Source organism: Nannobrachium achirus (genome assembly GCF_963921795.1).
Source record: "Nannobrachium achirus genome assembly, chromosome: 18".
In the NCBI taxonomy this organism is placed as follows: domain Eukaryota; kingdom Metazoa; phylum Chordata; class Actinopteri; order Myctophiformes; family Myctophidae; genus Nannobrachium; species Nannobrachium achirus.
The window spans coordinates 10,027,508-10,051,121 of NC_137825.1; the positions used below are offsets into that span (position 1 = coordinate 10,027,508).

The window sequence follows — 23,614 nt, forward strand, 5'->3', positions numbered from 1 at the left end:
GACCCCCTGTTTAATACGTACTTTAAAAAAGTACTTAAAACAGGATTCCTGGGCCTTTCTCTGTGCAACCGTTATTGTTGTTGAATGTGTGATGGATTGCTGCTTGATTTTTCTTGCTGGTGTCCATCGGCCTAGCTCCGGTGCAGAGACTTCTAGACACGGTGGTCCCAGCCTCTGTAGTTGATGTTGTCGTCGGCCCGTGTCCCGCTGCCCGGGGCCTCTAGGCACGGTGGCCACAGTTCCAGGTGGTGGTTGTGTTCCGGGACTGATACCCAGCGGCCTAGCTCCTTTAAAGAGACTTCTAGGCACGGTGGCCACAGCCTCGGGTGCTGCTGGTATCGTTGGGCCGCTTGTCGCCGTTGGTGCCATCAGGTCGAGACCGAGCAGCCTTCGGAACACTGGTGGAGGTAGATGAAGCCAAGCTAACAGTTCGGTAGCCGATTGATGTGGTTGCAGGGGCGTCTGGAGCTGAGCTGACGGCATTGGCCGTAGGCTATTGTTGTTGTTAGCCACGATGTTAGCCATATTAGCCTCGTTAGCCAAGGTGGTGAGGGCTCCAGGGCCTGGACATATAGGTGGATGTCGCCTGATAGCAAGAGGCATATGGTGATAATTTTACCGCTGCAGTCCCCTTTCCCTTGGCAATAAGCGCTCCCCACGCACGCTGCAGGAGGAGGACGAATATTGCCGTGGAGCCATAGCCGATCTGCTTGTTGGTGGCTGTTGTTGTGTCCTTGTCCAGAGAGTGAAGGTATGGCGAGATATTCCAATAGCCGTCCTCTAGCTTTGTCTGTTTGTGTGCTGATTCACAAGTACATTTTGATGTGTAAATATTTTTTGCAGGGGTATGCGGGGAATATAGAACCTTTTTACGTTGTTTAACAGTTACGCTGCTCACTCACTGCCAGGCCGGGAGAGAGGGGGGGTGTAGCCGCTTCAATGCTTCGACAGAGCATGCAACATTCCTACTGCATCTTGAAGATAATGGAAAGTCTTCAGTGCATTATTCGGCACAGTCACTGTTCCATGGCCTTGGTCATACACCGGGTTGCAGCCGCAACTGTTGAGGATTGTGAGAAAGTCTTTCCAAACTACGTCTTTTGTGTCTTCCGGCCGAGTAAGAACAAAAGCATCAGTGCCATCCACAAGGAATGTTTTAGTTAAATTGAAGAGCAATTTGATTTCGTTGAGACCGCTAACCCATTTCAGTAAGTCCAGTGTGTCTTCAGGTAACATTGCCATGCCACCGGTAGAATTATATACTGCTGTCAGCAAAGTCTGGTCAATCTCATTTGATCCGGTTGTGAGCTGGTTCAATATGGCCTTGGAGTCACCGCAGAGCTTAAGTGCATCTAGTGCATGTAGTGTATCTGCTAGGTTTAAGTGATTTCCTTTCTGACGCAGAACCTCACCCATAGTCACGCTTATATCCTTGACCTTCACACTGTTCATCATTACCTCATCGAACAAGTCCAACAGAGCAGCACGTTTAGCATCCGAAAGTTTTTCCAAATGATCCCATATGTTCAAAAGTTGTTCTTTCTGCTTTTCTTCCTGTCGTTCCAGAGGTTGCAGTTTCCTCAGAGCTGCTTGTTTTGAGGTGATTTTTTCTAGTTTAGTCTTATCAGGGCAGAGTTTTAGTTCACAGAGCTTGTAAGCAACGACAGTGCCTTGAGGGATTACAATAGGTACACTCTCACGTTCAAAAAATGATTGCTCCAGGCCTATCGTTGCCTCCCCTAGCCCTACTGCCCCTACCCCTACTGCCCCTTGGACAATCCCCGTTGTTTTTTCAACGATGGTGTTATTTTCTCCGGTGGTCACGATTCTACAGGTAACTACAGCCAGAGATTCCCTATTTGTCATTTTCTTCAGTTTCGACGTCACAGAATCTTTGAACGTTAACTCACTGTGGTCAAACAGATAGTCATCTATATCGGTGATAGCCTGAACATTGAATGGGTTAAACTGTCCGTCAATTCCTCTAGAGATCCCCCCCGCCACTGAGACTGTGAAGATGCCACCGACACCGATTCCCACAGTGACGGATTTGGAACGAGTAAACGTTAGCCCCCCCGCCGCGGCCTCTGCTCTCTGTGCCTTTGGTACTTCTTCTTCGAACACATTTTCCTCGAGGTTGTACTCAATCTCCTCATATGTGCAACCGTATTTGGAACAGCTTAAGAAATTGGGTTTTATAATTACGAGTTGCCCAAGATTAAACCCTTCGGTAGCCGAGGAGGCAGGGATCAAATCAGTAGCAGTGAAGCCCTGAATATTCCAAAAAAGAAATTTCACAATTTCTTGGGTGCACCTGGAAAAGTAAAAGGAGGGCGGTTCTCGCCTTGGAGTAGCTGGTCTTGGAGCAGCAGCTGGAGCAGAGGTGATATATTTCCTGAGTTCTTCTTTAGAGCAATGCCATTTCAGATTCCGCAACAATGATACAGTGTCGTCAAGGTGGAAGAACTTGTTCAGCTCAGACTTTTCCAGAGTCAGGCTTCGACCCTCAAGCTTCGCCTTGCAGCCGCAACTCTTGACAATTCGGAAAAAAGTTTCCGCTTCGGTTTCGCTTATCTGAGACGGCCATTCAAGACTATAAGTTGAAGTTTCAGTACTAAAGTTTAAATATGAATCTGAGAAAGTGTCCAGAAGACGACCACCAGATGTTCGAGACATCAATGATTTCAGTTCCTTCAGTGTTTTCTGAGGTAACTTCATCATGAGGTCAATAGAACTATGCGCTGCTTTCAGCAATTCCACATCGGAATTAACTACGTCGGGTATGAGTATTTTCAATATGGCCTCTGCTTCTTCGCCATGAGTTAATGGTTGCCCACCATTTAGGTACTGACTCTCCTCCAAAGTATCAGCTATATCTTCAGCCTTCTGAATGGTCTCCATTATGTTAAGGAACATGTCCAACAGAGTAGTACGATCCCCTACTGAAAGTTTTGTAAAATTATGCCATATTTCGGAAAGTTCTTTTTTACGCTCTTTCTGCAGCTCAATGGCAGGATTCCACACAGCCATGACTGGTTCCTTTTTCTTTGGTTCATTTATCACAAGTTTCTTATCCACAAGTTCTATTTCTTTAAGCTTGTAGGCTAGGACTGTGCCTTTAGGGATTTGAAACGCTCCCTTTCTGTTGTCAGCAATACTAAGTGTGGCGCTAACAGGCAGTACTGCAACCTTTAGGTTCCCTCCAATGTGGGATTCTGCAAACATCTGGTCAGATTTTCCGGTGGTGGAAATGCTCGCGCTAACCACGGCCAGACAATCCCCACATTCCATGTTGTCCCGCAGTAGCTGATGTGCCTGATCAGTCAGCTGAAGATTGGCCACATGTGTGTTTATATCCTTTAAGGTTTCAGCTTTCAATGGGGCAAGTTCTCCTGTAACTTTTGTAGAAATTGTTCCTCCCACTGTGACACTGTACATTCCATTAGAGAATGTGACTTCCATCCGACCGTGGTTGGATTTCTCTGTCGTCTTCTTCTTCTTTCGTGAATCATCATCCTCCTTCTTCTTTCGTGAATCATCATCCTTCTTCTTCTTTCGTGTATCATCATCCTTGATGATTGTCTTTCGTAACTTCACTTCCTTTTTTTCTTTTTTTGCCTTCGGTACAACATTGCAAAAGTAAGCGCCTTTATTGATGTTGCCGGCAGTGACCTCGTACTTTGGTGCCGAGAGTAGGGAACGGTGTCTTGAAATCACTATTTGCCCTAGAGCAAAGCCGGTAGTTTCAGGCGAGGCAGCGATTAAGTTTTCAGAGAAGGTAGGATCAGTGGCTTTGATCTCGCCCACAATTGCTTTGGTGAGCTTCGAATAGAACGGCATTGCTATGTCTTTGCTATGTTTTAAGCAACGACAATAGTCCAAAGAGCTCATTGTTTTCAGCTTATATGAATTTGAGGCGTAACACACTGTCACGCTCGTGTCACCATGACTCTGCCATAACCATATAAGGAGTTCCCTTTTTGATGACACTAGAAGCTCGTCCCGTTTTGACCATTTGTTTGCCTGTGTCCATTTATGCCCATATATGGAGATATCTGTCTGTCTGCGTCCATTTTATGCCCATATATTGAGATCTCTGTATCTGTCTATCGGGCGGCAGAGCGTCTAGTCGGGAACTGGCCTACTCAAGAACGATGTTAACAGGGAATGAATGCCCCACCCTTTAATGCAAACCCCATTATACCTGTTATCATAGGACCCGTTTTGACCTTCTGTTTGCCTGTGTACATTTATGCCCATATATGGAGATATGTGTATCTGTCTGTCTCTGTCCATTGTATGCCCATATATGGAGATCTCTGCAGACACAGTGCCGGTTCCGGAAAAAAGTTATGTAGACATCAGCTCCACACACCTAGATTCCAAACCTTTCACGTGGGTTCCGGAAAAAAACGCGTATCGGGTCGAGGCCGGGCAGTTTAGAGGCTGTTTAGAACGACCAGATGGATTTGAGTTTCTGAGAATGTTGTTGAGATTTGAATCCCAACTTGGTTCTTATTCACCACACAGCCTCGAACATATTTTTTTACTTAAAGAGGTGGTGCCATGATTTTTTCCCCCTCTAAAACATGATTATCAGGTATTATGATTATACTAGGAGGAAGATTCTTTCCAAAAAAGTATAGAGAAAGAGTTAAAATTGGGTTTTTATGTGGCCACACCCCCAGTTCATTAAGTGTGCATGGATGTCATGGTGGGTGGTGACCCAGCTGAAGTTAACCACACCCCACAGTGTTGGGTGAATGGTAATTAGGGGAGGAGTTGATTCTGTGATGTAAAAGTATCTGTGTTTTTTAACCGAGACTTTTGACCACAAGGTGGCAGCCTCCATGAGAAAACAAACAAATACCAAGAGAATACATAATTGCTCATAAAAACCACACCAGGGGGTCTAATTATGTACTTTCAACCTTAGACACATGAAAAACAGAAAAAAGTACAAAACTATGGCACCACCTCTTTAAGGACTACGGTATTTATTCACACTAGAAGCTCGGCCGCCCGAGCGTCTAGTCGGCAACCTGGCCAACTCGGGAACAATGTAAATAGGGAATGAATGCCCTGCCCTTTAATGCAAACCCCATTATACCTGTTGTCCTAGGATCCGTTTTGACCATCTGTTTGCGTGTGTCCATTTATGCCCATATATGGAGATATATGTCTGTCTACGTCCATTTCATGCCCATATATGGAGAACTCTGTAGGTCCCGTTTTGAACATCTGTTTGCCTGTGTCCATTTTATGCCCATATATGGAGATCTCTGTAGGACCCGTATTGACCATGTTTGCCTGTATCCATTTATGCCCATATATGGAGATCTCTGTATCTGTTTGTCTGTGGCCCTTTATGCCCATTATGGAGATCTCTGTATCTGTCTGTGCCTCCGACTGTGTTGCAGACACAGTGCTGGTTCCCCCTTTAATGCATACCCCATTATACCTGTTGTCATAGGACCCGTTTTGACCATCTGTTTGCCTTTGTCCATTTATGCCCATATATGGAGATCTCTGCAGACACAGTACTGGTTCCGGAAAACTCTGATATCAGACATCAGCTCTGCATACGGGCATCCATTTTATGCCCATATATGGAGATCTCTGTGAATGCCCTACCCTTTAATGCAAACCCCATTATACCTGTTGACCTAGGATCCGTTTTGACCATCTGTTTACGTGTGTCCAATTCATGCCCATATATGGAGATATATGTCTGTCTACGTCCATTTCATGCCCATATATGGAGAACTCTGTAGGTCCCGTTTTGAACATCTGTTTGACTATGTCCATTTTATGCCCATATGGAGATCTCTGTAGGACCCGTATTGACCATATGTTTTCCTGTATCCATTTATGCCCATATATGGAGATCTCTGTATATGTTTGTCTGTGGCCCTTTATGCCCATTATGGAGATCTCTGTATCTGTCTGTGCCTCCGACTGTGTTGCAGACACAGTGCCGGTTCCCCCTTTAATGCAAACCCCATTATACCTGTTGTCATAGGACCCGTTTGACCATCTGTTTGCCTGTGTCCATTTATGCCCATATATGGAGTATGTGTCTGTGCCTCCGACTGTGTTGCAGACACAGTGCCGGTTCCCCCTTTAATGCAAACCCCATTATACCTGTTGTCATAGGACCCGTTTTGACCATCTGATTGCCTTTGTCCAATTATGCCCATATATGGAGATCTCTGCAGACACAGTACTGGTTCCGGAAAACTCTGATATCAGACATCAGCTCTGCATACGGGCATCCATTGTATGCCCATATATGGAGATCTCTGTGAATGCCCTACCCTTTAATGCAAACCCCATTATACCTGTTGTCATAAGAGCCGTTTTGCCCATATATGAACATCAGAATACGTAACCATGGCATTTTTTGTTGACTCATGTGGCGTACGTGATGTCATAACCTTTTATGATGCGATGTCACAATGAGTCAGCGCTTGCGCCGGTTTCCTCGGAAACAGCCTGATGTCAACAATCATCTCCGCATACGGAGATTCCGAATGTTTCACACCGGTTCGGGAAAACCACGCATCGGATCGGGCCGAGGCCCGGCACTGCACTCCGCGCCGCAGCGGGGAACGCGCGTGCCGAATCTGAAGCCGGTGGGACAAACGGTTCTCGAGATACGCGGGGCACATACATACATACTAGGGGTGTAACGATACATTTAAATAGCGATTCGATAAATATCACGATACATGGTTGACGATACGATACATGGACGATATTGGTTTATTCATGGCGATACGATACGATTCGATTCAATGATTTAAAATCGATATAGTAACGATTTAGCAAAGAAATTAAATCTGTGTAAAAGGTGTGGATAGTGCAGGTTTTTAAGTGAAACATGTATTATTATGCATATAAATAAGTAAACACAGTGATTATCTGCCAAATACATGGACATTATATATTGACAAACCTGCACCTTGACATGAACCCAGAGATTACACACATTTATCGATAGACCAGTGTAGCTATATGGAATGGAAAAGTAATTAAACCCCTCCTTTTAATTCTTTCTTCTTAAAAATGCTAAATACAATGCACAAGAAGGTAGTATGGATTCAATCGATTCTTTGCACTGCCGATTCGATACGATACAAAATAAAACGATACGATTCGATTTGAGCTGTTTTCATTTCGATATACTTCGATTTTTTGAGTTAAAAACGATATTTCGATACAGTTACTATATCGTTACACCCCTAATACATACATACTCACAGAGATTTCTCGCATTTATTGTAAGATACTACTGTTTGAAATATATTGAAATGTTGTCTTTGAAGGACAACATCCCCTCTAGTGCTCTCACACATAAAAGGTATCTCCTTTTGCTGTGAACATGCGGTACATCTCTCTCATACATCTCCCCTTAAGGCTCAGTTTATCTCTCTTGTAATAGCACGCCTTTTTACCATGGTCACCTGCCGCCTACATCTCCCTTGAATAATCTCTCCTTTTACTATCGGTCTTGTATGCAAGCGGCTCGCCCCGCGGCCGTCTCATCCAAGTCTCCTCAGGTGTTAAATCTGCTCCCATCGTTCGCTGCTGCTGCACGAGGCTGATATGAGTGTTTATCCCTGCAAGACCCGAATTAATTTCTACTGGCCAATTTTTTTTATAAAAAATCTGATGGTGTTGTAGGAGTCCTAATCACAGGAAAAAGTAGTTTTAAAAAATGTATAATGTTTTTGTAAGGTTTTATAGCCATAAATCATAAATCATGCTCTAATTAGCATTTTGGGGATATTTTTCACAATATTAACATATCGTCGTTGTCGGTTGGAAACCTTGTATGTCCAAAACCGTTCATCATTTTTTAATGATTAAACTAGTGAAAACAGCCGATCTACAAGCACACGCCGCCTCGCGGTGCGAGGCGTTGTGTGCTTCTCCGAAAAAAATATTACAGGCATTTTACTATTTTACTAATGTTTTAGTGAGGAATAGCTTCAGTTAAAAAGTGAGATGGTGTTCGTCCAGACGCTGGAATTTCAACTTCTCTGGGAGGTGTGAATGTCAGCCTCTGTGGGGGGTATTTATATGCAAATATCGTGGCCAATGGCATTGTAATACTAAATAATAGGATTTAATGGTGATGTTAATGTGAAAAAAGAACAGGAAAACTAATTATAACATTTTTTTTTAAATGATTAAAAAAATGTTGCCAAAAAGCAACGCTGGGCCTTGCAGGGTTATGACGGGATGAACGGGAGGGGCGTGTCCTTATCAAAGGCATTTTGGTCTGGTGTTGTTTTGTGTGTGCGAAGGGGAGATTACTGCCAGCTCCCGTCCCCGTCCATCCATAACAATGAGCCATGTGTCGCCCGTTGATCGCTGATACTGAATGAAGGCACCCGCGGGGGTGTGTGTGTCTGCAGGGGCGTCACAAGGGGTAGGAAAGTGGGACTGAGTTACTGGGCCCCAAGGTGGAGGGGCCCTAGTAACTTTATCTATTGAAAAATAGCAGATATACAAGCTCACTGCGCGGCACCGAGTGCCGCGCTGCGAGCTTGTAAATCCGCTATTTTTCGAAAAGTCGTGAAAATGTGTGCAAGTCTTTGAATATGTATTTTTTAAGCGAACATTTGTAACTCAAATTTTGCTTCCCGGGGGGGGGGGGGGGGGGGGGGGGTCCCTGGAACTAAATATTTTGAGATGGGGGTCCGTGGCCAAATTTATATCATTTTGGGGGTCCTTCACATGAAAAAGTTTGAGCATCACTGACATGGAAACATGGGTTTCTTGCACACATTTTCACAATTTTTCAAAAATAGCAGATCTACAAGCTCGCAGGGCGGCACTCGCTGTGAGCTTGTATATCTGTCATTTTTCAATAGTTAACATTCATGGGGGGCCCGCAGTGAATCCTTGTACCCAGGGCCCAGAATTTGGTGTGACGCCCGTGTGTGTGTGTGTGTGTGTGTGAGAGAGAGATGGTTGGACAGAGAGAGAGAGAGAGAGTTATTTTTAAATTGGTACTTCTGGAAGTGACACCACAGGGACGCTTTTATTTGTTTTGCCAGTATAAAAGAAAAGCGACGTTTCAGTTCCCCGCGACGGTAAAAAATAAATAGACGGTGACAGAATGTAATTGTTAGATCAGCAGCTTGGATGCTCCCATGCAGTGGCGTCCGTTCAGCAAAAGCTAGGGTATGGCAAAGATGGGAGTCCTCATGGAAAATAGGCATTACATTTTGGATAACACGGTTCTATTGTGAAAATAGCAGATCTACATGCTCACAACGCCTCGCAGTGAGCATGTAGATCGGCTATTTTCACTATGTCTGACTTTTGTCAGTTTTTTTACACAGGTTTCTACAGTTTCTTGGGCTGGATATGGCAGCCTGGAATGGTTTCTCAAGTGCAGCTAAACTTAGCATGTTAGTAAACGTGCCACAATTAACAAACAATGCATTGCACCTGTGCAGCTGACCTGCGGGACCTGGGAATTCCTTGTTAACGTGACCATTTTGTTAAATTTGTAGTTATTTTACTGTAATTTAACAACATAATAACCAGCGCAGATAGACAAAGAGACATTCATGGGTTTATATTTAAAAGTAACTTTTATTTTCCCCCCTGGACCCAGGGTATGGCAGCTTCATACTGTACCTCTGCCATACCCAATTGACGCCCCTGGATGCTCCTGGGTGGCACGATGTGTAGCCTGACAAGGACCCCCAAATTGACACATATTAGCTCGTGGACCCCCATTTGAAAACATATGCCAGGGCCCCCCATCAGAGAAGATATTTGTATTGCTCTCGCTGTACCATTGTAATATTCAAGAACCCCCAGTTTGACATGCAGGCTACGGACCCCCAATTAATGGCATTTCTATCTCTGAGACGCCAATTTGTTAATTTAACTCTGAGAGTGTACAAATGGAACAAAATGGACCCGTTAGGGTACACTTGGACCAAGTTACAGACCCATAAGGGTCCATTTGGTTCCTACATATCTTTTAGCTGGTCGGGGACCACCTGGAACTCCCTCAAGGGACCCTGGGGGTCCTCGGACCCCACTTTGAGAACCAATGGTCTATTGGGCCTGTGTGTGCGCGTGTCTGTGTTTCACTTCTATGTGTGTGTGTGTGTGTGTAAGTGAAAAGAAAAACTGAATTCCCCCCACATTACATGGCTGAGCAACGATTCAATTATTTTCAATTATTTCAGGACTTTATGACATCTTTAGAGAGAGGAAACTCTTAGTGAGTCTGGTTTCCGTCATTTGCAGATAATATGTAATATTGTTCAAGCACAGTTGAACAGTGCCAAACGTAGCAGGGTGTTCCTTCCAAGTCCAGCTTATAGAAAGAGCTGCTCATGTCTGTCTGCTTTAGCTCTGGTCCATCGCTTTCACCTCCCGCATTGCTCCCGGTGAAGCTCTGACAGACCCGTCGGGAAACGCATGGACTCGAGATTGTCGGCCCCGCCGAGCGCTCAATACTAGTGAAAATAAACAAAACCGTTTCACTACTCACCAAACCAAAGGTAGTTTTGCGTTGTTGAAAGTCTATTCTCCGCGGTGGTAAACCTCTCAGCACCCCACCTACTCTGTAAAATACATTATTTTTGTCATGAAATAAAACGCACACACCTCAGGCCACCTAGCGGCCACCGCAGATACAATGGTTCACAACCCGGAAATAAGCGGCGGTCGAGTTGGATGCACTTTATTTCATGCCAAAAATAATGTATTTTACAGAGTAGGTGGGGTGCTGAGGGGTTCACCACCGCGGAGAATAGACTTTCAACAGCGCAAAACGACCTTTGGTTTGGTGAGTAGTGAAACGGTTTTGTTTATTTTCACTAGTATTGAGCGCTCGGCGGGGACGACAATCTCGAGTCCATGCGTTTCCCGACGGGTCTGTCAGAGCTTCACCGGGAGCAATGCGGGAGGTGAAAGCGATGGACCAGAGCTATGTCTGCTTCATTTATTTCCATCTGACCAGTGTGAGAAACTGGTACTTACTATTAAAACCCATTTAGGCCTAAAATTATTGAATGCTTTAACCAGTGAAAAATAGCAGATATACAAGCTCACAGCTGCAAGCTTGTAGATCTGCTATTTTTTTTTAAGTCATGAAAATGTGTGCAATCTTTGAATATGTGTATTTTCAAAGCGAACATTTTTAACTAAAATTTTGCTTCTGGGTGGTCCCTGGAACTGAATATTTTGAGATGGGGGGTCCGTGGCCAAATACATGTCATTTTGGGGGTCCTTCACGTGAAAAGGTTTGAGAACCACTAACATAGCAGTCTCTCAAGAACAGACTAACTGAGCTCCAGTTAAGTGAAAAGGACCTTTTCTTTGACGATGGCTGGCCAGATTGCTGACATAGAAACATATTTTTTTTCCCCAAAAACCTTAGAAGGATACAAAAGACACTTATAGAATCGGGTCAAAATTCTAATTTTCACGATTTTTCAAAAATAGCAGATCTACAAGCTCGCAGCGCGGCACTCGGTGCCGCGCTGTGAGCTTGTATATCTGCTATTTTTCAATAGTTAAAGCATAAAATAATGATACACAAAATGTGTACCCGTTCTAAATGGGTTAAGAAACGGCACATTCTTGTTCTGAACGGATCTACTTTAACCCACAAGTCCTGTTCATAGCGCTCTGGATATCCTGTTCATAGGGTCATCGCCATGCTGGCTTGTGGTGGATATTTTTGCCACAGACATATGAAATAAGAAGACAATAATATATCTATCTATAAATTGACACAGTTTACCATTCAGCACTTAGATTTATCACTGGTGAAGGCTACTATACCCATCACTGTACCCTCTATGAGAGAGTAGGCTGGCCATCCCTTGCTGAGAGAAGAACAAGGCACTGGCACCAGTTTATTTTTAAAGCTATCGATGGGAAGTTACCACCTTATATCACTTTACTACTTGACTGGAAAATAATAACTTACCGGACTCGCTGAAGTGACTGGCTTTTACTTAAGGTTCCACCTGTTCAGTCCGAACTAGGGAAAACTGCTTTTTGCGTTGATGCTCCTGTTTCATGGAATAATCTACAATGCATGCTAAAAATTAATGCTCCAATATTGTATGGTCAATTTAATAACATGCTTTTAAATCTCCCTACCTCAGTATGCAATTGTTTTTAACCTACTATTTCCTTATGATGTTTTATTTTATTTTTTGTTGTTGTTGTGCATTTGTATGTCTTAATTGTTGATTTTTGTGTTTGTAATCTCGTCAGCTTTGCTAATGAGGGTGAACCTCAATGCTCTTTTCGAGAATAAATAAAGGTTTCAATCAATAAATGCGACAAATCTCTGTCTGCGTGTGTGTCTGTGTGTAATCCGCGTATCTCGAGAACCGTTCGTCCCACCGGCTTCAGATTCGGCACGTGCGCTCCCCGCCGCGGCGCGGAGTGCAGTGCCGGGCCTCGACCCGACTCGACGCGCGGTTTTCCCGAACCGTCGCAAAATGTTCGGAATCTCCTTATGCAGAGCTGATTGTTGACATCAGGCTGATCTGGAGGAAATCGGCGCAAGCGCTGACTCATTGTGACATCACTTCATAAAAGGCTCTGTCATCACGTACGCCACATGAGTCAATAGGCATAAATGGACACAGGCATGGAGACAGATACAGAGATCTCCATATATGGGCATAAAACTATGACAACAGGTATAATGGGGTTTGCATGAAAGGGGGAACCGGCACTGTGTCTGCAGATGGTCAATACAGGCCCTACAGAGATCTCCATATATGGGCATAAAATGAACGCAGACAGACAGATAACTCCATATATGGGCATAAATGGACACAGGCAAACAGATGGTCAAAACGGGTCCTACAGAGATCTCCATATACAGTATGGGCATAAAATGGATGTAGACAGACAGATATCTCTATATATGAGCATAAATGGACACACGCAAACAGATGGTCAAAACAGATCCTATGACAACAGGTATAATGGGGTTTGCATTAAAGGGTGCATTCATTCCCTATTTACATTGTTCCCGAGTTGGCCAGGGCGTTCGGGCGAGCCGAGCTTCTAGTTATATATAAACCTAGAGAGAGCTAGCCCTGAATGGCCAATGTCTGTAACTCTGAGAGTGTTCATTGGGTCCATTTGGTTCCATGTGTACGAGTTATGGTGGTCCTTGCAAATAAAGACATTTGAGAACCACTAGTACTAGTTGGACTCCTAATATGCCATTAGTATCGTAGTAAAAAAGTGTCATACATATTCTAAAGACAGTCTGGAGGCTTGACATTCAATAATTGGATCTTTTATGTTCAGAATAAGAACATTATAATTATAATGGTGTGTAAAAAAGAAAATCTAAAACTTGCCACGGACGAGACCAAGTTTTGCCAAGGATATAGTTGTTCGTGTACGGTTGTTGGTGACCCCTGCTTCTTCAGACAGTTGTGACGTGACTGTACCATCATACGGACCACGGCTATGTAAATATAGAGGACATAGACATACATATTCATGCGTTGCATTTGTAGTCCTAAACGGCCACGTGGAGGACCAACACAGGTATTTCTATTTGTTTGATTGGCACAGAACTAATGTCGATGCCAATCAAAACACCTATGTTGGTCCTCAACATGGCTGGTGTAGGACTACAAATGCAACCCATGAATAGACGTAACTTTCTTCCAGACACGGGGGCTGTCATCATCATGAAGACTGTCAGGTGTTTGACATGTCGTTAATTAAAACCCATTTAGGCCTAGAATTATTGAATGCTTTAACCAGTGAAAAATAGCAGATATACAAGCTCACAGCGCGGCACCGAGTGCCGCGCTGCGAGCTTGTAGATCTGCTATTTTTGAAAAAGTCGTGAAAATGTGTGCAAATCTTTGAATATTTGTATTTTCAAAGCGAACGTTTGTAACTCAAATTTTGCTTCTGGGTGGTCCCTGGAACTAGATATTTTGAAATGGGGGTCCGTGGCCAAATAGATATCATTTTGGGGGTCCTTCACATGAAAAGGTTTGAGCACCACTGACATAGTAGTCTCTCAAGAACAGACTAACTGAGCTCCAGTTAAGTGAAAAGGACCTTTTCTTTGACGATGGCTGGCCAGATTGCTGACATAGAAACATAGTTTTTTTTCTCCAAAAATCTTAGAAGGATTCAAAAGACACTTATAGAATCGGGTAAAAATTCTAATTTTCACGATTTTTCTAAAATAGCAGATCTACAAGCTCGCAGCGCGGCACTCAGTGCCGCGCTGTGAGCTTGTATATCTGCTATTTTTTTATATTTAAAGCATAAAATATTGCATCATAATGTGTTCAGGCCTAAATGGGTTAACGGTCTCCCGTCTTCACAATGACAGCCCATTATAACCGTACGATGCAGTTTAGAAACATATAGTGTGATCTGTAGAGGACATTAAGATTCTATAGTGTGTGCGTACTGTATGTACATCAAAAAGACAGGAGCTCAGAAAGCCCCATGATACAGTACGTCTTTGTCTATTTACCTGAAAACGATTAGCTGACAACCGACGCAGTCCTTCTTTTAGCTGCGGCGGCGGCGCCGTCACGCCTTTGTATACGGGCAAATGGGGGGGAGGGGAATTGACGTCACGTGATTGTGTTGGAGGCAGTGGTGACTAAAGCATAAGTACATGTACTTGAGTCCACGTACTTATACTGTAGTCACTTTCAAGTCAATTTTCAATACTTTTACTTTACTCCACTACATCTCAGAATCAAACATTGTACCGTTACTCCACTACAATTATTTGATAATCTTTAGTTACTCTTTAGTTAATCTATAAGCTAACAATCATAGACTGTACAAAGGAAATGGACAGAGGCACGCCATTGGTTTCTACAGACCATAGGCCTAAATGAAGCCTATTTTTCAGTGAGTGTAAATCTGCCATCTTTCTATTACATACTAACACACACGCACGCATGCATGCACGCACGCGCGCACACACACACCTCCAAACACAGGCTCTTGTTCTCAGGTGTTTCTCACAGCTATTGGCACACATACATACAGTGTGTTTCATAACATTGTTCATTATGCATTCTGAGACGTTTCCAAAGCGTTATCTGTGTCTCTAGTTGAAGGATGTGTGTCTCATTGCGTGGCAGAGCAGCGGTGCAGGCAAATAGAAAGAAATCAAAACCAGAAATACAATAAATAGCTATAGAAAGGCCTTGGACTCTGGTCTCTCTGGAGCTGTGATGCAGAATACTAACAAGACATCTCGACACACTACTCTCTGGAGGAGAAGCGGAGGGTGGATTTCAGGGACGTGCTGGGCCCCTGATTCAGCCCGGGAAAAAGAGTTGGAGAGGCCCTCATTTTTTTTAAGTTATATTTCGTCGTTGTCGGGTGGAAACCTTATATGTCCAAAACCGTTTGTTTTGTATTTATCATTTTAAAAATGATTTAAACTAGTGAAAACAGCCGATCTACAAGCACACAACGCCTCGCACCGCGAGGCGTTGTGTGCTTGTAGATCTGCTGTTTTCACTACTTTTGCGCAACGGCCTTGTATGATGCTTTGTGACAAAAATTACAAATTTGAATCTTGGAGATACGAGGTTTCTGCCCGACAGTGACGATTTACTTTGTTGGCCGCCCAGCCCCCGAAATGGAACGAAGGCCGACATTTTATTTTAAGTTTTTTTTCCTAATGGCCGGCCTGGACCGGCCGGGAATGAACCGGCCGTTCGGGAGTTGTCCCGCTTTTCCCAATGGCCAGCACGTCCCTGGTGGATTTGTTTTGGCTGCCAGTGCAGGGGCGTCATTGGGGTCATCACATCAGGGGATGGCAATGGCCAGTTGGCCACCCACTAGTGCAGTGTTTCTCAACCTGTGGGTCAGGACCCCCAGGGGGGGTCCCCAAATAGAGCAGTGGTTCTCAACCTGTGGGTCAGGACCCCCCAGCGGGGGTCCCCAAATAGAGCAGTGGTTCTCAACCTGTGGGTCAGGACCCCCCAGCGGGGGTCCCCAAATAGAGCAGTGGTTCTCAACCTGTGGGTCAGGACCCCCCGGGGCGTCCCCGAATTATTTTGGGGTTGTCCCCAGATGATTAAAGGGCCAGTTCACCTCTGGGACAACCAGATCTTATTTTATTGTTGTTTGGGACAAGATCAACACAATCCTGAGTATGTTTTTTGTGTTCAATCTGTGTTTTGAGATATTTTAGTATTTCAGCATGAAATGGTGATGCATTTTGCATCATATGAGTCATCATGCTGCATCATATATCATTCATTCTGAAATACTAAAATATCTCAAAACACAGATTGAACACAAAAAATTACTCAGGATTGTGTTGATCGTGTCCCAAACAACAATGAAATAAGATCTGGTTGCCCCAAAGGTGAACTGGCCCTTTAACTTATATGTGCATTGTTTTCTCAGTAAACCAACCAACATAAAGTGTAAGTGTATAGAGGGTATCTGCACATTTCTAAAGTGACAATTATGGACTTTTTTTAATCTTTAACCTCTAAAATGACAAATTAAACATTGGCCAATTTGTCAAATATTAGAGGCAGAAATTGTGAAATTAGCCGATCTGCTATTTTCACAATAGAACCGTGTTATGCAAAATGTAATGCCTCAACTCTTAGTGCTCGTCAGGGTGGGGGGGCCCCCAGTTAAAATATATATTATTTTGGGGGTCGCGGTCTGAAAAGGTTGAGAACATCTGCCCCATAGCGCCCACATTCACATTAAACCTCAAATTCAGTTAATTTATGTATCCACACGTTTCCAGTGTCCCTTGAGCCCTTGCATGAAAGGTGGGCATCACTTCCTGTTCTCTTAGCTGTTTCATTCTGATTGGTTGCTGCTGCTGCTGTGTGCCTGTGACACCTGAATCTCTGCATGGTGATTGGTTGTAGCTGCTGCTGCTGCTTAGGTCTGGTCCATAGCATTAGTGGAGTTCTCCCTAACGCTATGTTCCTTTACCTCCCGAATCCTTGGCAAACCCGGAAAAACCCATCGTCTGGTCCGAAAATAACAAAAACTGTTTCGCCCCACCAAACCAAAGGTATCATTGGACAGGTGAAAGCTTACTCTACTTAGTGGACGCGGTCTGAGCCCCCCACCACACGATTAAAGTACATTTCTAGGGCTAAATGAAAAATATTTCACCGGATGGAGACTCCATTTCTTCTAGTTTTTCACTATTTCTCGTCACCATCGGGGTCCAAACTCTACTACTGCCGCGCTGCTGCTTCTGCTGTGAGCCTGTCACACCTGAATCTCTGCATGGTGATTGGTTGCTGCTGATGCTGCTGTGTGCCTGTGAACACCTGAATCTCTGCAGCTTGTACATTACACTATTTTTGCTATTTTAGAAATGTAGTCCGAGCGTTTCAGGCAACAATCGTGCACTTTATGAAAGAAGCATGAAATTTGGCACACAGTTAGAACATGCCATATGGAACATTTTTGGCTATAGGCCAGGGCCATCGCAGATTTGTCTTGGGAAACTTGTGGGAGCCAATCAAAGTTGGGCTCTCATAGACTTTACTATAGAGTAAAATAATACAAAAAATAAATATGCTTTAAGTAACATGTGAGGGGTCAAACTAAGTGTTTTTCGGGATTTTGAATCCAATGCAAGCATTTGTTTTGCACGAAAAACATTCCTTTCCAAAAAAACGGCCGCCACAAAACTGTGAAAAGTGATGACTCATCACTAAACCATAGTTTTATGGGGTCCCAAGGAATGTTTTTCCTGCTAAACAAATGCTTGCATTGGATTCAGAATCATGAAAAACCCCTAGTTTGACCCATCACATGCTACTTAAAGCATATTTATTTTTTGTATTATTTTACTGTATAGTAAAGTCTATGAGAGCCCAACTTTGATTGGCTCCCACAAGTTTCCCAAGACAAATCTGCGATGGCGCTATAGCCAAAAATGTTCCATATGGCATGTTCTAACTGTGTGCCAAATTTCATGCTTCTTTCATAAAGTGCACGATTCCATCAAAATACTGCCCGAAACGCCTGGACTAATGGGGCTGTGGTAACTTATTTTTTCCCCTGTTTCTTTCTGAAATCACGCCTCTGTGCCAGTGTCTTTCTGCCATGCATGGTATGACTTATAGAGACATGCTGGTACACTCCTCCTCCTCCCTGTGCCCGTGCTTCATGCTTTGGCGTTCTCTACGTCCAGCGATTTCTTTTTTCTTTTTGGCAGAGCGCCCGGCTAGAATCCTTGAAGCTGAAAATAGTTGAAGCAGCGCGGCCGTTTGATCCTCCTAATTGAGCCTGCCGACCCGCTAATCTACCACTAGACGTTGAATCATTACCACCACCACCACAAGTCTAATCTACCACTAGACGTTGAATCATTACCACCACCACCACAAGTCTAATCTACCACTAGACGTTGAATCATTACCACCACCACCACAAGTCTAATCTACCACTAGACGTTGAATCATTACCACCACCACCACAAGTCTAATCTACCACTAGACGTTGAATCATTACCACCACCACCACAAGTCTAATCTACCACTAGACGTTGAATCATTACCACCACCACCACAAGTCTAATCTACCACTAGACGTTGAATCATTACCACCACCACCACAAGTCTAATCTACCACTAGACGTTGAATCATTACCACCACCACCACAAGTCTAATCTACCACTAGACGTTGAATCATTACCACCACCACCACAAGTCTAATCTACCACTAGACGTTGAATCATTACCACCACCACCACAAGTCTAATCTACCACTAGACGTTGAATCATTACCACCACCACCACAAGTCTAATCTACCACTAGACGTTGAATCATTACCACCACCACCACAAGTCTAATCTACCACTAGACGTTGAATCATTACCACCACCACCACAAGTCTAATCTACCACTAGACGTTGAATCATTACCACCACCACCACAAGTCTAATCTACCACTAGACGTTGAATCATTACCACCACCACCACAAGTCTAATCTACCACTAGACGTTGAATCATTACCACCACCACCACAAGTCTAATCTACCACTAGACGTTGAATCATTACCACCACCACCACAAGTCTAATCTACCACTAGACGTTGAATCATTACCACCACCACCACAAGTCTAATCTACCACTAGACGTTGAATCATTACCACCACCACCACAAGTCTAATCTACCACTAGACGTTGAATCATTACCACCACCACCACAAGTCTAATCTACCACTAGACGTTGAATCATTACCACCACCACCACAAGTCTAATCTACCACTAGACGTTGAATCATTACCACCACCACCACAAGTCTAATCTACCACTAGACGTTGAATCATTACCACCACCACCACAAGTCTAATCTACCACTAGACGTTGAATCATTACCACCACCACCACAAGTCTAATCTACCACTAGACGTTGAATCATTACCACCACCACCACAAGTCTAATCTACCACTAGACGTTGAATCATTACCACCACCACCACAAGTCTAATCTACCACTAGACGTTGAATCATTACCACCACCACCACAAGTCTAATCTACCACTAGACGTTGAATCATTACCACCACCACCACAAGTCTAATCTACCACTAGACGTTGAATCATTACCACCACCACCACAAGTCTAATCTACCACTAGACGTTGAATCATTACCACCACCACCACAAGTCTAATCTACCACTAGACGTTGAATCATTACCACCACCACCACAAGTCTAATCTACCACTAGACGTTGAATCATTACCACCACCACCACAAGTCTAATCTACCACTAGACGTTGAATCATTACCACCACCACCACAAGTCTAATCTACCACTAGACGTTGAATCATTACCACCACCACCACAAGTCTAATCTACCACTAGACGTTGAATCATTACCACCACCACCACAAGTCTAATCTACCACTAGACGTTGAATCATTACCACCACCACCACAAGTCTAATCTACCACTAGACGTTGAATCATTACCACCACCACCACAAGTCCATGTTTACCTAAAGGAATGAGGCACTGGATCATTATTAAAGCAGCACTATTTAACTTTATAACAACTATATAGCATTTCCCACACAATTATAAAGTTGCATGTAATCATCCTTCCATACATCCCAGGCTGGTCCCTGCTAGGGATTTGACTTTCTAGGGGAGACGATGAGTTTTATCCTGGCATTTGCCAAGGCACCAAAGGCAGCACTGCCAGTCAAAGCAAAATGCTTAATGCAGAGACTCTTGGGTAATGAAGTCGAAGACGTTGGCTGCCATGTTATTTGTGTCCAACGTGGCCAGTGGTTCCCCCAACTACATAGTGCTCTAATTACCTTTTTTATGTGTAAGGTTCTGCATCAGAGACTCTGAAGTGGATACTCTTGGCATCAAAACATTAGTCCTGAATATACCTGTATAGCAAGGGGCAGTTAACTCATTGAATGCCCTTTTCAAGATGGCCGCCAAGTACCAGGATGCCACGTTCCTAAATTTCTAGTGCACGGATCAATTTTTAGTGCACGGATCAATTTTTAGTGCACGGATCGTGCACGCCCATGCCTAGATCATGCACCATATGTGTAGTACTTTTAAACAGCTTTCAAACAAAAACATCCGCTTGGAAATCCGTTCAGGCATTCATGAGATACAAGCCTTCAAAGTCAGACAAAACAGCCATTTTTGACATTTTGAAAGATGTGTTTCTTATGGGTCTAAACATGCAATTTCGCAATTGCGATCATGCCTAATACATTTGAGGCATTTTTAGAATTTTTTTTATAAAAAAAAAAAGTTTTTTTTTTTTTTTTGTTTTTTTTAAATGGCCTCCAACTCGGGAAACTCGGGCTGTGGCAGCCTGGGACTACTGTAATAACTCGGGAAACTCGGGCCTTGGCAGTCAATGAGTTAATAGGCCTAGTATAGTAACTAGTCCATTATTCTCCAGTGCCTCATTACCTTTGTTCTACGTATATATATCCTGCTAATGAGATGCAAACAACCCTTGCGTTTATATTGTTAACCCATCCGAATGGGTACACTATATTGTGTATCATTATTTTATGCTTTAAATAACTATTGAAAAATAGCAGATATACAAGCTCACAGCGCGGCACCGAGTGCCGCGCTGCGAGCTTGTAGATCTGCTATTTTTGAAAAACCGTGAAAATTTGAATTTTGACCCGATTCTATAAGTGTCTTTTGAATCCTTCTAAGGTTTTTTGAAAAAAACCTATGTTTCTATGTCAGCAATCTGGCCAGATATCGTCAAAGAAAAGGTCCTTTTCACAACGTATTCAAAATACATATATTCAAAGATTTTCACAAATTTTTCAAAAATAGCAGATCTACAAGCTCGCAGCGCGGCACTCGGTGCCGCGCTGTGAGCTTGTATATCTGCTATTTTTCACTGGTTAGATCATTCAATAATTCTAGGATTAATAGGCCTTATATTGCTAATGCCCAGCGGAGCTCCTCCTCTTCAAGTACATGTTCACCGTTATTTCAGCCATAGCATATTTTTGTGATGACAGGACGCTTGAGCACAGCGACGGTTGACGGGTTTGAACATTGCAGGGCATCAATAATCGCAAGTCAATACTGGAGATGTGGCGTAACGGCATGTATTTCTACACAGAGAGGGCAATTCTTTCTACATGAGATGCTGCGTTCAAGTTCAGAAGCGTTTGGACAAGGCAATTCTCTGGAATGCTGGCTTCGGGTATGGCATGGAAAGAGGGGGGCATTTGCGTTTCTTTCACCATAGTAAAAACTGCATTCATGGTCTGGAGAGCGCACTTTTTACAGACGGATATCTATGTGTGCACGTGCCTGGCTCTGGACATGATATCCAAAGTGCTTCTCCGCTCATAAATATACGTTTTCTGTGGACACGGCCCCATATAGGGCTGAAACTGCTCACCTCTGAAATGCAGCTGGCTGACCCTATGATTACCATCCAAAGAAGCACTTTCAGAGCCGTTTAGCCTGTTTGCTGTTGAGAGTGTAATTGGACTCAAAGCCAGGTGTGATTACACAGTATGTTGTGCCCATGGATGCAGGCTGGATAGATCAGCCATCCACACGCACGCACGCACGCACGCACGCACGTAGGCACGCACGCACGTAGGCACGCACGCACGCACGCACGCACCCCAGTGGTGTAAAGTAACTAAGTACATGTACTCAAGTACTCACTGGAGTATTTCCAATTTTCTCTTCTACTTTTGGCCACTACACCTCAGAGGCAAACATTGCACTTTGTATTCCACTACAGCAGGGGTCTTCAACAGGGGGTCCGGGACCCCTAGGGGGTCCTCAGAGTTACTACAGGGGGTCCTCCAAATCTTCCAATCCTTTTTATATTAAAGGACCAGGTCACCTCTGGGACAACCAGATCTTATTTTATTGTTGTGTGGGACACGATCAACACAATCCTGAGTTATTTTTTGTGTTCAATCTGTGTTTTTAGATATTTTAGTATTTCAGCCGATTTCAGCATGCTACAACTGGTCATATGATGCAAAATGCATCATATGACCAGTTGTAGCATGCTGAAATACTAACATATCTAAAAACACAGATTGAACACAAAAAATTATTCAGGATTGTGTTGATCGTGTCCCACACAACAATAAAATAAGATCTGGTTGTCCCAGATCTTATCCCAGGTGACCTGGTCCTTTAACAACTTGAACCCTAGTGTCCATACTCTGAGAACTGTAGCCAAACATAGCAGATCTACAAGCTCACAACGCCTCGTGTTGTGAGCTTGTAGAGGTTTGGTGTAGAGGGGAAAAAGAGCAGACTAAGTACAGAGTGAAAGGTCAAGTTTATTAAGTATTGACGGCTGATATAAGTGGTTAAATATCTGAAAACACAAATTGACATGAATCCAAAATACACTGATGATTGTGCTGTCAAACAATGAAACTATATGGAATCTATGAACAGGTTGTGGGGGTCCCTGCTTCATCTCTCTCTCAACTAAGGGGTCCTTGGCCTGAAAACGTTGAAGACCCCTGCACTACAGTTGTTTGTAATCTGTATAGATACTAGTTAAGGCTACTACTTGATTTAGAGCCCTGTATATACTGTACTTTGGCCATTTGAAAATAGACAATCTATAATCTCACAATGTTTTGAGCTTGTAGATCCATTATTTTCAAAGATTCTTATACATGCTGCATAGTAGCATGTATAAGTACTTTTACTTTTAGTACTTTAAGTATATTTTGTTGCCAATACATTTGCATTTTTTTACACAAGTAAATTCTTAATACCGAACTTGTACTATTTCTTCAATAGTGTATTTATACTTTCACTTAACCCATTTAGGCCTAAAATTATTGCATGCTTTAACCAGTGAAAAATAGCAGATATACAAGCTCACAGCGCGGCACCGAGTGCCGCGCTGCGAGCTTGTAGATCTGCTATTTTTGAAAAAAGTCGTGAAAATGTGTGCAAATATTTGAATATATGTATTTTCAAAGCGAACGTTTGTAACTCAAATTTTGCTTCTGGGTGGTCCCTGGAACTAGATATTTTGAGATGGGGGTCCGTGGCCAAATAAATATCAGTTTGGGGGTCCTTCAAATGAAAAGGTT

At 43.4% G+C, this 23,614-nt stretch overlaps 1 protein-coding gene across 1 annotated transcript in view; it reads left to right on the forward strand.

The window, feature by feature from the left end:
• Window positions 1-23,614, forward strand: part of nrg3b (neuregulin 3b) — a gene marked incomplete at both ends in the record, with an annotated part of 585,734 nt that overhangs the window by 482,954 nt on the left and 79,166 nt on the right. The gene's annotated exons all lie outside the window — the stretch shown is intronic.